The sequence below is a fragment of the Canis aureus genome, chromosome 32 (assembly GCF_053574225.1).
Source record: "Canis aureus isolate CA01 chromosome 32, VMU_Caureus_v.1.0, whole genome shotgun sequence".
Lineage (NCBI taxonomy): Eukaryota > Metazoa > Chordata > Mammalia > Carnivora > Canidae > Canis > Canis aureus.
Window position 1 is genome coordinate 20347952 of NC_135642.1, and position 13816 is coordinate 20361767.

The following is a 13816-nucleotide window of genomic DNA, read 5'->3' on the forward strand; positions in this document are numbered from 1 at the left end:
TGTGTCAGGGCTCTTAACAACTTTAGCCTGCAGCAAAATCGAAAGTTCTTTTAGAATTTTAACACCTATAATTAGTAAATCTATTCAGTGCATTTTCTGAACCTCCTCACTCATGTATTGAACATTCCTACAGTGCTATTTTCTTGTCTTTTTTTGAGATAAAGAAGGAAAAGTGATTTAAAAATGAACCAGCACTTCAGCAGGTTCATTTTTACCTTCAAAGATAAATGCTTTTCCTTTCCTGATAAAGGGGCTACAATTTCCTATATTTTTATCTTAATGTATCTTCAAGTCCTCTTGTTTTCTTTCACATCTCTTCTATTGTTTTGCAAATTTTTATCTTCAGTAAATTCATAGAGAGTTTGGGGCATAATTATAATAATATTTGTATAGTGTTGTACATTATTATCTTATGCTTTTAAAAAATGATCTTATGCATTTTCAGGAGCCAAGGCCAGGCTATGTTTCACAGTTTGCTGGAGCCAGTTCATCTTGGTTCCTGAGAGCCAACAGTATGCATCTTTTTCCAGCTCCATATTTCTCTCTTAAACCATGTTGGTAGCTTGATAAGGGTATGAAATTGGATATGTGGGAGTATTTATACCATGGAAATTGGCAAATACTACAAATCAGGTCCTTTCTTTTCTTCTGGAGAGTCAATTGTTAAATATTTACCAGCACATCCACTGTACATAAATGAAATTTTCACAGCTATCAGCCTCCTCCCTTGGCACCACACCTCACCCCCACCTGGTTTGTCTCTACCAAGAACAGATTTCATGTCCTTTAGTGCTGTGGCAACCTGTGCACAGAATGTCAGACCATAACATCACATATCATGGAAGAGGCAGGCTCTGGGCTCTCAAGAGAGGAAGAAAAGTGCTATCGTTTTTCTAGTACCTACTCAAGTTACTTCTGAAGCTTCCAGGAAAAGAAAAAAAAGTTTGAAAAACTCAATGTCCTGGAAACAAATAATTGTATACAATTATATCATGCATCAGTGATTACTGATCTGTCCACACACAGATAAACAATAGGCTGAGACACACGTATAGTCATGCTTATAGGAGGCAAAGATTTTTGTGGAATGAATTAGATTTTATTTGTTTCAGGTGTGTGTTTGGTGTTCAAATATATTCTCTGCACTGCAAAGTCTGGAATGCATGTACTCAAATTAGTTCAAGTTCTAAATCTATAATACCAGGATTACTTTGTTTTTACTACTATATTTTGACATTTCTTCACAGTCCAAGCGATCATTACCAAATATTTGAGGTGGGAGTATTAGTGAATTCCAAAAATGTTCTAGCAACAGCCAAGTCATAAAATAAATATTTTAACCCACACACATTGTATTCATTATATTCTAAAAAAGAAAAAAAAGAACTCTTGATACCAGTCATGTATATTAATGATTACACAATTCTGTAATCCTTCTTGCACTTGTAAAAACTGTAGAGCTTCTCTGTTTTAGCAATATGATTTTTCTGCCCTGAGTAGAGACATACTCTAGGTCAAAGCTGTGTGGTCTTTGTATGTGAAGCAAATATCAAATAATAGAATTTTTTGCTTGTTTTTTTTTTTCATAATTTGCTTGGTTTTGTTCTTAGTTTTTCTTTTTTAAAGGACTACTGCCCACACCAATTGTATTATGCTAAAATCCAGTGTTGATAGCTGGTATCCCTGTAGACCACAAAGGAGGGATGCTGTTTAATCCAGGGAGGCCAGCCTTCCCCTGTACACACTGCTCTTTTCCTCTACTTCTCACATTTTGTAAGTCTATTTCCTTCTAGTCTGTTTCTCCCAGACTCAAGCATTGCCATTCAAGGCCATCAGGAGTCCTCCCTGACTGGACTAGTGACACTGGTCTTTTCTCTTCCTTACTACTTTGCAAATTAGAGCTTTCCTTGACATGTGGGCCAATTGTAGTCTCTATTCTCCCCCCACCCCCAACAATTCATTTCTCAAAGACAGACCTAGCAACTTGTTTTCTGTGTCCTCTACATCCTGCACAACAGATCCATGTACAATGCTAGACACAGGGCAGGCACACAGTCAAAACTTTAACTGATTCATTTATTTAGATTTTAAAACTATTAAGTAGACATACTCCTTGGTCATTATTAAAGTTATAAAAAGAGCAATGGCTTATTTGATATCATGTCTGTTTTTCAATGCAGGCAATAGCTGGTCTGAGAAACTGCATAGTTCCTGGCATGGCACTTCACATTTAAGAGCTAGATGTCCTGTCTACACTCCTTTTTAACTTGTTCATATGAGAAAGATCCTTGCATATACACTGGCTAGAAGAGTCTGTGCACTATGTATCCAGATAGAGTAGGTACAGTATGCAGACTCTCAAGGCATTAAAAAAAGGGCAATTCTGATTCTTTTTTTGAGAAAAAAATTTGATATTTGATCAAAACATGACATATATTCAAGTTGAATTTCCTTGCTAATTATTGTATTCATCAATCTCAAATCAAACAGTTGAGAGCTTGCTATCTGTATATGGTTATTAAGACACCCTGATAAACATACTAGATATGGCTTTGGAAAATCAATTATTGCTTTTCTTGTACCTTAACCTCATATAAATCCACAAAAAGGATCCCATTATTTAAAATATCTTGCTCAAAGTCCTTTCTACAAATGTATTTTGCAGGATGAATAGTAAACCCCTAAGAGATATGTCTACTAAATTTAGAATATCTCAGATGGGGTTTCATAATATTGGATTGTTCTGCAATCCTTTCTTTCCTCAGACTGGCTAAAGATACATTCTTTATCCAAAAATATTTTTAATCTAGTCCCACAATCTTTTTTTCCAGCATGGGCAAATATAGCTTAAAACTCTCGTTTTATCTTAACCTTGTGTGTCTTGATTCCTTATGAATGATCCACTCCCAGTGGCATGGAACAGGAAAGCACAAGGGAGGAAGGTTAAGAGCAGGCCTTAACCTGGACTTTTACTTTTGCTCACAGATTCTATGACTCCTCTCTTTTCTTCCTTCTCCTGTTTAATTTTCTTTCAATTAAGTTAAAACACAACTTCAAAAGATGAACAACTAAAATATCAGGATATGAAAGGAGCTTAGACTAGTAAAGACTGAAATGCACAAAGGGGTTGACTATCTGGAAGATTATTAATAAATGATAAGCTTGATTTTACATTCAAAATAAAGTATTTTTCCTCTCCAGTTCCTAATGTAGGCATTCAATTTTGGCACACTGGAACTGTGCTATGGTAGATTGGGCATTATCAGGTCCTCTAAATATCAGCAATACTTTGAGTTTTTTTAAGAGGTTATATTTTAAATCACTCAAAATAGGACTGAGGATCTGTATTAACCATTTATGCAAATATACTCTATAGACCTATTTGAGGAAACAAATACACTCACCTCATCTCCCACAGCCCCAACACCCTTGCCTTGGAGCAGGCATTCATCTGCTTTTTCCTAGACAGTGTTATTATCTCTTCTTTGTTCTTGCCTCTTGCCAAGCCATCCCCCACACTATTAGTAGAAGTACCTTTCTAACCTTTACAGTGGCTTCCTATCCTCTACAGGATAAAAATCTAAACTCAACTAGCACATAAGACTCTTTGGGATCCAGTCCTTGCCTATATTTCTTGGTTCTTTTCTCTTGGCAGTCCCTCTTGTTTATGTCCCAACTATAGCCAACTAACCCTCAAATGCCACCAGTTTCCTATACCTCTGTGCCTTTCTCATATGGTTTATTCTGCCTAATTTTCCCTGTCTCACTCCTATGTTGCTACAAAATATTCACAATGTTTATAGGATAGATGTTGAGGAAAGGTAACAGTTTCTGCGAGAGGAAAATTAAACCTATTTGTTGATGCTCGTTAAGGAAATAAGCATGTAGACATAATTTTTCATCTTCAGAATTGTTTGGTGTGGCTCAATAAACAAGGTTACTTTTTAAAAAAGTCACTATATTATGATCCCAGGACAAAGCTGATCTTTTTTATTGGGGGAGTGAGATACTTATTAAAACCTGGCTTTGAATAGCTTGTGAACTTTTTCCACTCCCAAATACCTGTTGTATATAGAGAAAACTTCTATTAGTATTATTGACTAATTATCGTGATAAGTCCAATGAGAAATGGATTAGGCAGGGTATGATTTTCTAAGGATAGGTAGGAATTATCAGAAGCTCCATGTATAGTTTTAAAAAGTTCAAGTGATTCTGAAAACTTTTTCCCTGAAAGATGTTCTTTGCCCAACAATGCCTGCCCCCACCTCCTACCCCAGCTTATTCCAAGAATCACTGGTTGAAGAAAAAGGAACAAATTCAAAATAAGGAATTAATTTGAATGAATATTTTGAATGAAAACATGTAACAGTGACATTTCTTGGGGATCAATAAAATGAGTCAACTTAGTCAACATTTCCAAATGGCAAGAATATATAGTAAAAATTCCAAGTTTGCAAATTATTCTAATATCTTTAAATTAGTGAAATAAGCTAATGATGAAATGCTGGTAGACAGAGCATGTGTATATAGGTAAGTGGATAATTGGCAGATGAGTTTGAGTGTAATATGATAAAATTTAAGTTATACTTATAAGATAAAGGGTTCTTAATAATAACTTCCTCACAAAAAAGGCACGAAGAAATCACTTTGGATGTTTCCCTAAAGATATTATCTTAATGTGCAATTGTAGCCAAAAGACAAATAAAGTAATGGGCATCATCAGGAAGAAAGTAAGACAAAAAACAGAACATATTATGATAGTTTTGCATAAACAATATGATATATCTACATCTGGAATACAGATGTCCTCTTTGCTCAGCATTAATAAAGACTACACAGTACAAATGGAAAGATATTGGAATTAAAATGAATGAATGATATGACATATATTACATAGGCTAAAAAATTCAGAAATGATATAGAATAACAAATATTTATTTAAGATGAACCATATTCAATGTTTATGAAATCATAGTAACATGGATAAGAAGAACAGAGACTTGTTAGTCATTTCATGAAATATTAGGACTAGCATTCACTTCTTAAAGTCTTAATGTACTAGATCTAAGCAAGGCAGATAAATAGTTGTGCTGTATTATACAGCAAACAGAAAGCATGAGAAAGTTGTTATGCATAGAAGTGTTGCATGCTAAAAATATAAATATGTTGAAGCAAAGTTCAGCCAAAACTAAAAAGGAGAATCTACAACTGGTTAGAAAAGTAGAAATGCTTGGAGTTTGTCTTAATTGTTTTGAGTTGGCATCATAAAATGTAATCTAAGATGGACTGTTGTTTGAATTAACCATGGAATTTTGTGTTTTTGTTTTTAAAGACTATATTTTTGGGCAGCCCCAGTGGCCCAGAGGTTTAGCGCTGCCTTTGGTCCAGGGCGTGATCTTGGAGACCAGGGATCGAGTCCCATGTCGGGTTCCCTGCATGGAGCCTGCTTCTCCCTCTGCCTGTGTCTCTGCCTTTTTCTCTCTCTCTGTGCCTCTCATGAATAAATTAAAAAAAAAAAAATAAAGGCTATAGTTTTAAGTAATCTCTACACCCAATGTGGGGCTCAAACTCACAATCCCAAGATCAAGAGTCGCATGCTCCACTGACTGAGCCAACCAGGTGCTCTGAGTGCTTTTTTATGTAATTAGGTCAACTCCAAAAACATAATGCAAATTAGAAGGAAATTTAACAAATACTTCTGGTTAATCTTTTATTCTTAGTTTTTCTGATGTTTAGTATGATTAGGAAACTCATTAAATCTTTAATCCTGGAATGATTACTAACTTTCATTTGCTGATTTATAATATGACACACTAGTTACTATGGGTTTATGTGTCATCATACCTACTTCAGCATTTAATGAAAGCCTTCCAGGTACAAAACTCTGTATCAAGTACTAGGGATTTGCAGAAGTATAAGACAGTCTCCTCAAATAGCTTATAATTTAGATGGAAAAAAAGGACTAAACTTATCAATAACCACAGAAGAACAGAGGTGAGTACTAAGTCATAGTATAGCAGTTGTTGTCCTTAAAGAGATGATGGCTGATTGGAAAATTCTGCAAAACATTAACGGAGGAGCTTGAATTTCAGTTTGGCTTTCAAAGAAAAGTGTCACTCAAGTAAATGTAAGCTGTTAAGATACTCACCCCCAAGCTTCACCTCAGACCTACTGGATCAGACTTTCTGACAAGTAGGAATGGGCACTTGACATTTTTAAAAATTTCATCACATGATTCCAGTCAGCCAGTCCATGAGGAAATGTTTGGGAAATACTGAAATAGAGAGTCTGTATAATTATGGGTACTGGTAGGCAGAAGCAGGAAAAGTACCTGGAAATCTGTTTGGGAGAGGAAGATGAATAAATCAGTGACTTTTGGGGCCAGCGGCTCATGCAAATTATAGGGGAACAATGGGAGAAAATTGCAAAAGTAGACTACATCAAATTTTGGAGGGCTTTGAATTCCAAGTATAAGAGGTTTTAATTTGTTTTGCTTTTTAATAGAGTGTACCATTGAAAGTTTTGGAGCAAAACAGTAACTTTTATAACATGTTCCCTGGGGGCAGAAGTCTAGGCAAGAAACTGAAATAACAGTTAAGGTACAAATAATAAGACCTAGACTAAATATGACAGCAATGGGAACAGAAGAGAAATGTTAGATCCATATTTGGTGATACAGAAAGGGCACTGGGAGTACCTAGTAAGAGTTTGGGATGTCCAGATCTCCTTTTTAATATTTTAAATATCTTCCTCTATAAACTGAGATGTTTTATTTTCTTCCTTTTTCCTTTAACTTTAATTTCTGTGAAAAATATAACTATTTTGCATTAGAACTCATTGTTTAGACTAATAGCTAAGGATGTGTACCTAAAAATTCTTAAGAAAACCAATGGCCAAAGTGGCTTTAAATCACACTTTAATTTTTCAATGCTGATTACCAGCAAGATTTGAAACCAAAGTGTTTAGAATTATCTTATTGTCTGTGTGGCAAAACATTTAATACAAGTTAAAGAGGGAAAGAAAATATTAAATATCTACCACACAGCAAAAATTCACAGGACATATTAATAGTTAGAATAGAGGGATGAGGTGGATGTGTGGTTTATCTCCGAAACTGGTGTCTTTACATATAAGATGAAGCCTAAATGTCTTGACTTCTAGAGATAGCTGTAAGTAAAATGTTAATGAAAGTTTCCATATCTTCTTCCCTTTATGACCATTTTTCCCTTTCAGTTTCATTCTTGGTACCGTGTGCTCATGCCCTTCAAGCAATATCAAATTCTGCTTTCAGAGAAGATATAGTCACTTATGCCACAGTATGGGTACATACTGTATTTGTATTTTCAACCTTATCTCTAATCCTAGGTAATGAAACTTTTGCTCTCCTATTGAAGGCACCTAAGACTTTGGGAAAAGCCAGAAAATGGGGGAGATTTTCTAGGTTATAGGAAGATATATTTTTCTCATATATTCTGGAATTATATCATCTGCACCTGTTGTGATAATTTTGGAGCCATTTTTAGAATGTAGTAAAGTGTTGTATTTAGCAATTGTAAGTATTCTACATGATCAGATTAAAAAAAACTCTTTCTGAATAACAATTTAGAACCTATAGGGATTGCAGAAGAGTATTTCTTCCTGTTTGATTCAGTGAGAAAACTAGCCCCTTTGTATTCCAGAGACCATAAATGATACGGAAAAGGTCAGGAAACTAGCATAGAAATATAACTCTGTTCAATACAATTCAACGATGTTCCCATGACATACGTTAGTAATATGCCACTGGAATCATCCTATTTGTTGCACAGCTGAATAGTTTGTTTCTAATTCTGGCATAGCTCTAACCCTGCTGAAATAAGCTGTTGCAACTTAAATTCTTTCAAAAGAAAACATTGGCATCACTGTACCACACACTAATGTACTTTCTAAAGATTTTTAAATGCTTTGTTTTCTGAATAAATCTCTAAATGAACTACATGCTTTTTACTTTGAGAAATCATTTAAGTGTTTTTTGCATCATTACAGAATAGATATAGGATTGATGAGATTTGTCTCCCCCTGCCCCCACGATAATGGTGGTGTGGAATCAATTCTCTTATGCAGGACATTTCAGTTATATTTGATACAAGCACTTATGCAATCATATGTAACTGTTTTGAGTTTCATGTTGGTTTGATGGGAATTACACTTCCCGGGTTTTGGTAATAATTTATCTACTCGTGTTTCTTTCTTGCTGGCTTTGATTTCATTAGTCTTCTAATTTCTTTTAGTGTATTCCAAGGTTCTGTCTTAGATCTATTATTTAACAGTTACAGGGCATGCTTTTTTTTTTTAAGGGTAGAGTGATCCAAAGATAAGATTAGCATTATCAACCAAATATATTAATTGTGTTATTTACAGTAGTGGGTTCTAGGGTTCATGGGAAAAGTAAGAGAACCTGGACCTGCTGGAGGTTACTATCTCCACAAAGTCCTTTGTGTCACCTACTTAGAGTGAAAGATAATAAAGAGATGTGAGGAAAGTGAACTCACTTCTTTTCCAATTCAAACACTGAATCACTGTCTCCAGGCATTAAAGCCAGCATGTGTACAGCATATCCACTGAATGGTCCTAATCCAACATTAGCTTAAAAAAAGAGATTTGTCTCCAATGTTAAGCAATCACTCTGCTTACATGATGGAACAAATTTATTTCAACCTAAGATAATTTGATGTTTGTCTGTTTCCTTATAACTTTTCATAAAGTCAATTTTGAATAATATGCATACATTGCTAAAGGTTACCTCCTTCATGTTCATTAAAGGAAGATGTAAGGGAAATAATTTACTTTGCAGCAGAATCCAATAAGGTTAAATTTGTACTAACACAATAAAGAATACTGAAGAAATGCATTGATTCAACATATTTGCAATACCTTCAAAATTGAGTAAATGTATCTATTTAAGGATAGAAGGAGTGATTGGTTTCCAAAGGTCTTTCCACTGTAAAATTGTATGAAGTCAATATTTTCCTTTCCTTCAAGTCCCTTTTACTCCTGCTATTCTTGCCTTTATTCAATATTATATTTTCTGTTACATGAAAAGGAGAATACTGATGCATAGGTTTAGGGTATGTCTCATGCTCAGTTGTAATTAGGGAATTGAACCTATAATGTTTGCTGGTTTTTCTTTTATGGACCAACTATCAATAAATTATAACTGTTGAATGGTAGGAGTATTGTTAATTATATGTGGACACCCTCCCTTTCACGTCCAGTTATGACAGCATATTCTTATTTGTCCATCTCCAAACCCCTTTCTTCTGGCCCCTGCCAATCCATTGACCACCAGATTTTTGTTTCACTCTGACACTAAGTAAGCAAAGAACTTTAGAGTTTTTTTAAAAATTTTGTTTCAAGATTTATTTATTTTAGAGAGAGAGAGCGAGAGCAAGAGTGCATGAGCAGGGGGAGGGGCAGAGGGAGAGAAAGAGAAGCCTCAAGCCTCAAGAGAAAGTTTGATCCCAGGACCCTGAAATCATAACCTGAGCCGAAATCAGGAGACTGCTGCTCAACTGACTGAGCTCCTCAGGCGCCCCAGGTAAAGAACATTGTTAAACTTATCCCTACACATTTTGGGGTTAAGGATATAAAAATAAAATCTTTTGATTTTTAGCAACCTAATTAAAAGGTGGGCAAAATATATGAACAGATATCTTACCAAAGTAGATACACAGATGGCAAATAAGCATATGAAAAGATGCTCCATCCTTAAAGGTTCTACCTTTAATTGGGATGAAGATAGACTTGGAAATGGCAAGGTTCCTGAATGAATAATATTTTTAATTGATGTACCTTAAAGTATCTTTCACAAGGAGATTAACAGATCTAAAAGTAGATTGCTTGGGAATACATTAAGTAATGGCAGAATTGGTATCCTAACAACCCTGACTTTCTAATCTGTTTGTCCCATGTGCTGTGGCTTTTACTCCAGAAAACACAAGGATGAAGAAACAAAAGTTACCACTCTTTTGTTCAAATACAGAATAAGAAGTAATGTTTTTACAGATCCACAAAGATCTGCAGAAGAATGAACTATGTAAGCTTATGAAATCCTGCCCTTTAAACCAAAAGCCAGGGAGTTAAAAAAAAAAAAAAAGCCAGGGAGTTGGTCAGAAAATAGAACATATATAGTATGCAGATATTAAGGTAGCTACCAAACTTACTGTACATGATTTTTTTTGTCTACAGTGTTATCTATTGCCTTATATAAGACAAATATAAGAGTTTGTCTTTTTTGTGGATCTGAATTTATGTCTAAGAGAAGTTTATGTGTGTAAGTGACAGCAAATTTGCTCCCTGTGATGTAAGACATATTACATGGGTACAATTGTTAACATAATGATTGTGGTAGCAGAATGATAGAGTTAAGGGAAAAAAAAGGTCAGCTCATACAATAGAACATGAGAAATGAAACAATAGGTCAAGTAAATTGGCCATTTAGCCTTGTTAATATTTTTGTCAACAATGTTGTCAACAATAGAATCAATTAATTACTTAGGATGTCACCCTTACAAACTAGAGAATATACCCAAAATGACTTGCCTGTTTATTTTTTCCCTGTGGCTTAACATTCATAAATCTATCTAAATATTTTTGCCTATTTATTATTTAAACCTGTATCACACTTCTAATAAGTGAGGAAACTTGGTATAAACTGCTATTGCTTTTTAAAAAAATTCTCCAGAATTTACTTTCAGAATTTAAGTGCTCCCCTCATGTATCTTAAAAATTAATGCTGGGGGAGTGTGGATGGCTCAGTTGGTTTTCTGACCTCCATTTAGGTCATGATTTCAGGATCCTGGGTTGGAGCCCCCACGTTGGGCTCCATGCTCAGTGGGGTGCCTACTTGTCCCTCTTCCTCGATTTTTACCCTGCTTGTGCTCTCCAATAAATAAAATATTTAAAAGTAATTAATGCTAATTCTTTGTTCATATTGCCAGTAATATTTGTGATTTTAAGGTGTTTTAACTTTACCATTTAAATTTTTTTCATTAAGAACTTATTTTTGGAGCAGCTTTAGGTTCATAGCAAAAATGAGGCAATAGTACAGAGATTTTTTTAAATATACCTCCGCCCCAGATATGTATAGCTTCCCTTATTATCAACACCCCCCCACACACCGTACAATTAATAAACCTGCACTGATACATCATTATCACCCAAAGTCCATAGTTTACATTAGGGTTTACTCTTGATGTTGTACATTCTATGAGTTTGGACATGTATCCATTATATTATCATGCAGAGTATTTTTGACTGCCCTAAAACACTTTCTTTGTCTATTTACCCTTCTCTCTTGCCTCCAACCCCTGGCAACCACTAATCTTTTTACTATCTGCCTTTTCCAGAATGCCATATAGTTGGAATTATACAGTGTGTAGCCTTTTCAGACTGGCCTCTTTTACTTAGTAATATGCATTTTCGGTTCCTTTATGCCTTTTCAGGAGTCAATAATGAAAAAAATTTTGCTTCATCACACAGAAATCCCCCCATCCCAGTTCCTTGAATATTTCTTTTCCTTGAATTATATTTTAAAGGTTGAGAGGATACATATTAATATAGGTGAGTTAGCATGAAAACTAAAAATTATTTTAAAGTTTAAAATGAAGGAAGACAGTGGTTTAGTAGTTATTAGGCCAATCAGAACATTTAATTATGTCCCTGACCAAATACACTCTCTTGGGCACATTAAAGCTAAGAATTGGTATCAGCAAATAATATTATTTTAAATGTTAAATGCTTTTTATGATTTTTGTTAAGCCTTTATTGTTGATTAGGAAATCTTAATCATTATATATATAATGGTGTGTGTGTATACATATATATTGTACTATATATATATATATATATATACACCATTATATAATATATATTACATCATTAGATACAATATGTAATGATTATTTAAAAATTTTATATACATTTTCTTTTGAAATTATTTGGCCTAAAATATGTCATTGAATTTGCCATTAGCTATAAATATTCTACAACCTTTGTAAATTCTCAGGAATCTTGTCACAGAAATCTTCCACGGGAGGCAACCAGCGGAATCCCTTTGTACCCATATTTTCTTCCTTTATTCCATCCTCCAACTGGGATGTATGTTCTACTTTGTCTTATGAGAACAAAGTGACAGTGAACAGTGAGCTGAATGGAGCCCAGAAACTTGCAAATGCTTTTGTGGAGCAAAGTTGTCACTTCTCCCAATGTTTATTAGATGCAGAAACAAATGATTTTGTTCAAAACAAACCTAGTCTTAACTAAACTAATGTACCTCAATTACATTTTCCTCTCAGGTGTATTCTTTACAAAATGCACATAAAAGTCCAGGAGCCCATTTTTTCAGTTACTCTAAAGTACGGGCCAGAAAGGCAAGTTCTGTTTTCAACACTACTGTTAATAGCCAGATATTTACTTTCATAGCTTTTCCCCGCCCCCCCACTTCTAAAGTCATGAGATTAAAGTAGAAGAAGAAATGAAAACATCTGTGCTTTCATGTCTTTCATTTTCCAATTCAGAACCTCAGTGTCCCTAGAGATCTGCAGTCTTTTCTGGTGCAGCCATTCATTCCCACATGGGCCATCATTTATTAGCTTGATAAATCTGCCCCAGGCCTTCTTCGTGTCTTGATATACATGTCAGGAATATTCAGTCCCCTAGGAAGCTGTCTCAAACCTGTGTTGTACTGCTTTCCAGTCAGGAAACCACCAATTTCCTCTAGCTTTTCTCCTTATTGTTACATAAAGCATGAGATACTGTTGCCAATGCTTCTGAACAGCCAGACTCATCATTGTTGGTTATAACAGCATAACTATTCATTTCTAAAGAAAACAGTTTATTGCCATTTAATCATGCCATGCATGCTGCACTCCGCATGTATTTTTATTTCTCTTCCACCCAATTTATTCTTTTTGTTATATTCTTAATGATAGTTTGGATTCCCTAGACTCTTGAGATTTTTTTTCCTCGTGGATTCCCTTCTGAATTAGTTTTTTTCTGTCCCCTCTAAACATGCTTATCTTCTCTAATAAGCTGTAGCATAGAAAAGAGTATCTCAAGGTTTTCACTTTCATATCTAGCCAAGAAAATTTATATTTATATTGCACATGATTGGTGACCATTCAGACAGAAGTACAAACACAACAAATATATCCCAAGTCACTCCAAATAGTTCCCTTGGTGTCCTTACATCCTGGGATTTTCCCCAGCAAGCTGTTGAGTTCAAGAAAGCATTTCTTTTAATTCTTTCAGGCTGATTCCTTTGTCCTTTGCCTCTATATTTTGTTAATCTTCTAGGAAGTGGGGCACAATATTGGAATGAACCACCTTAATGTCAAATATAGCTTCTTTCAGTAAAAATGACACAAATACTCAACATATACTTGACAGAAATGTTTAAAATTATTTCTCTCCCATTTATTCATTCCTTTTGCTATGCCCACTTCTTCAACTTCTAGGCCCAATGGATGTTGAAGCTAAGGCATAAGGATAGGAGCTGGGAAAGTCAAGCATCATTTCAAACCTGGCTAATTTTAAGAATGAGTACAGAAGAAAAGTTAAGAAGATGCTATTTTTACTGGGGTGGGACTAATAGTGTGGTTGTGTTTTGTGAAGATACTGAGTTTTAAATTTTAATTCTTAGAATGTGGTATAGATCAACAAACATTAGCTGTTATCATGATGTTTATTATTATAGTAAATTACAAATGTAATTCTAGGGAAGAAAAAACGAAACTTAAATATGTACCTATTTATTTGAATACAGGTATCTTTTTCC

At 34.7% G+C, this 13816-nt stretch overlaps 2 protein-coding genes across 5 annotated transcripts in view; one reads left to right on the forward strand and one right to left on the reverse strand.

Annotated features, from left to right (window-relative positions):
- Positions 1–13816, reverse strand: part of FAM227B (family with sequence similarity 227 member B) — a 189460-nt gene that overhangs the window by 96720 nt on the left and 78924 nt on the right. The window lies entirely within an intron of this gene.
- Positions 1–13816, forward strand: part of FGF7 (fibroblast growth factor 7) — a 52341-nt gene that overhangs the window by 35711 nt on the left and 2814 nt on the right. The gene's annotated exons all lie outside the window — the stretch shown is intronic.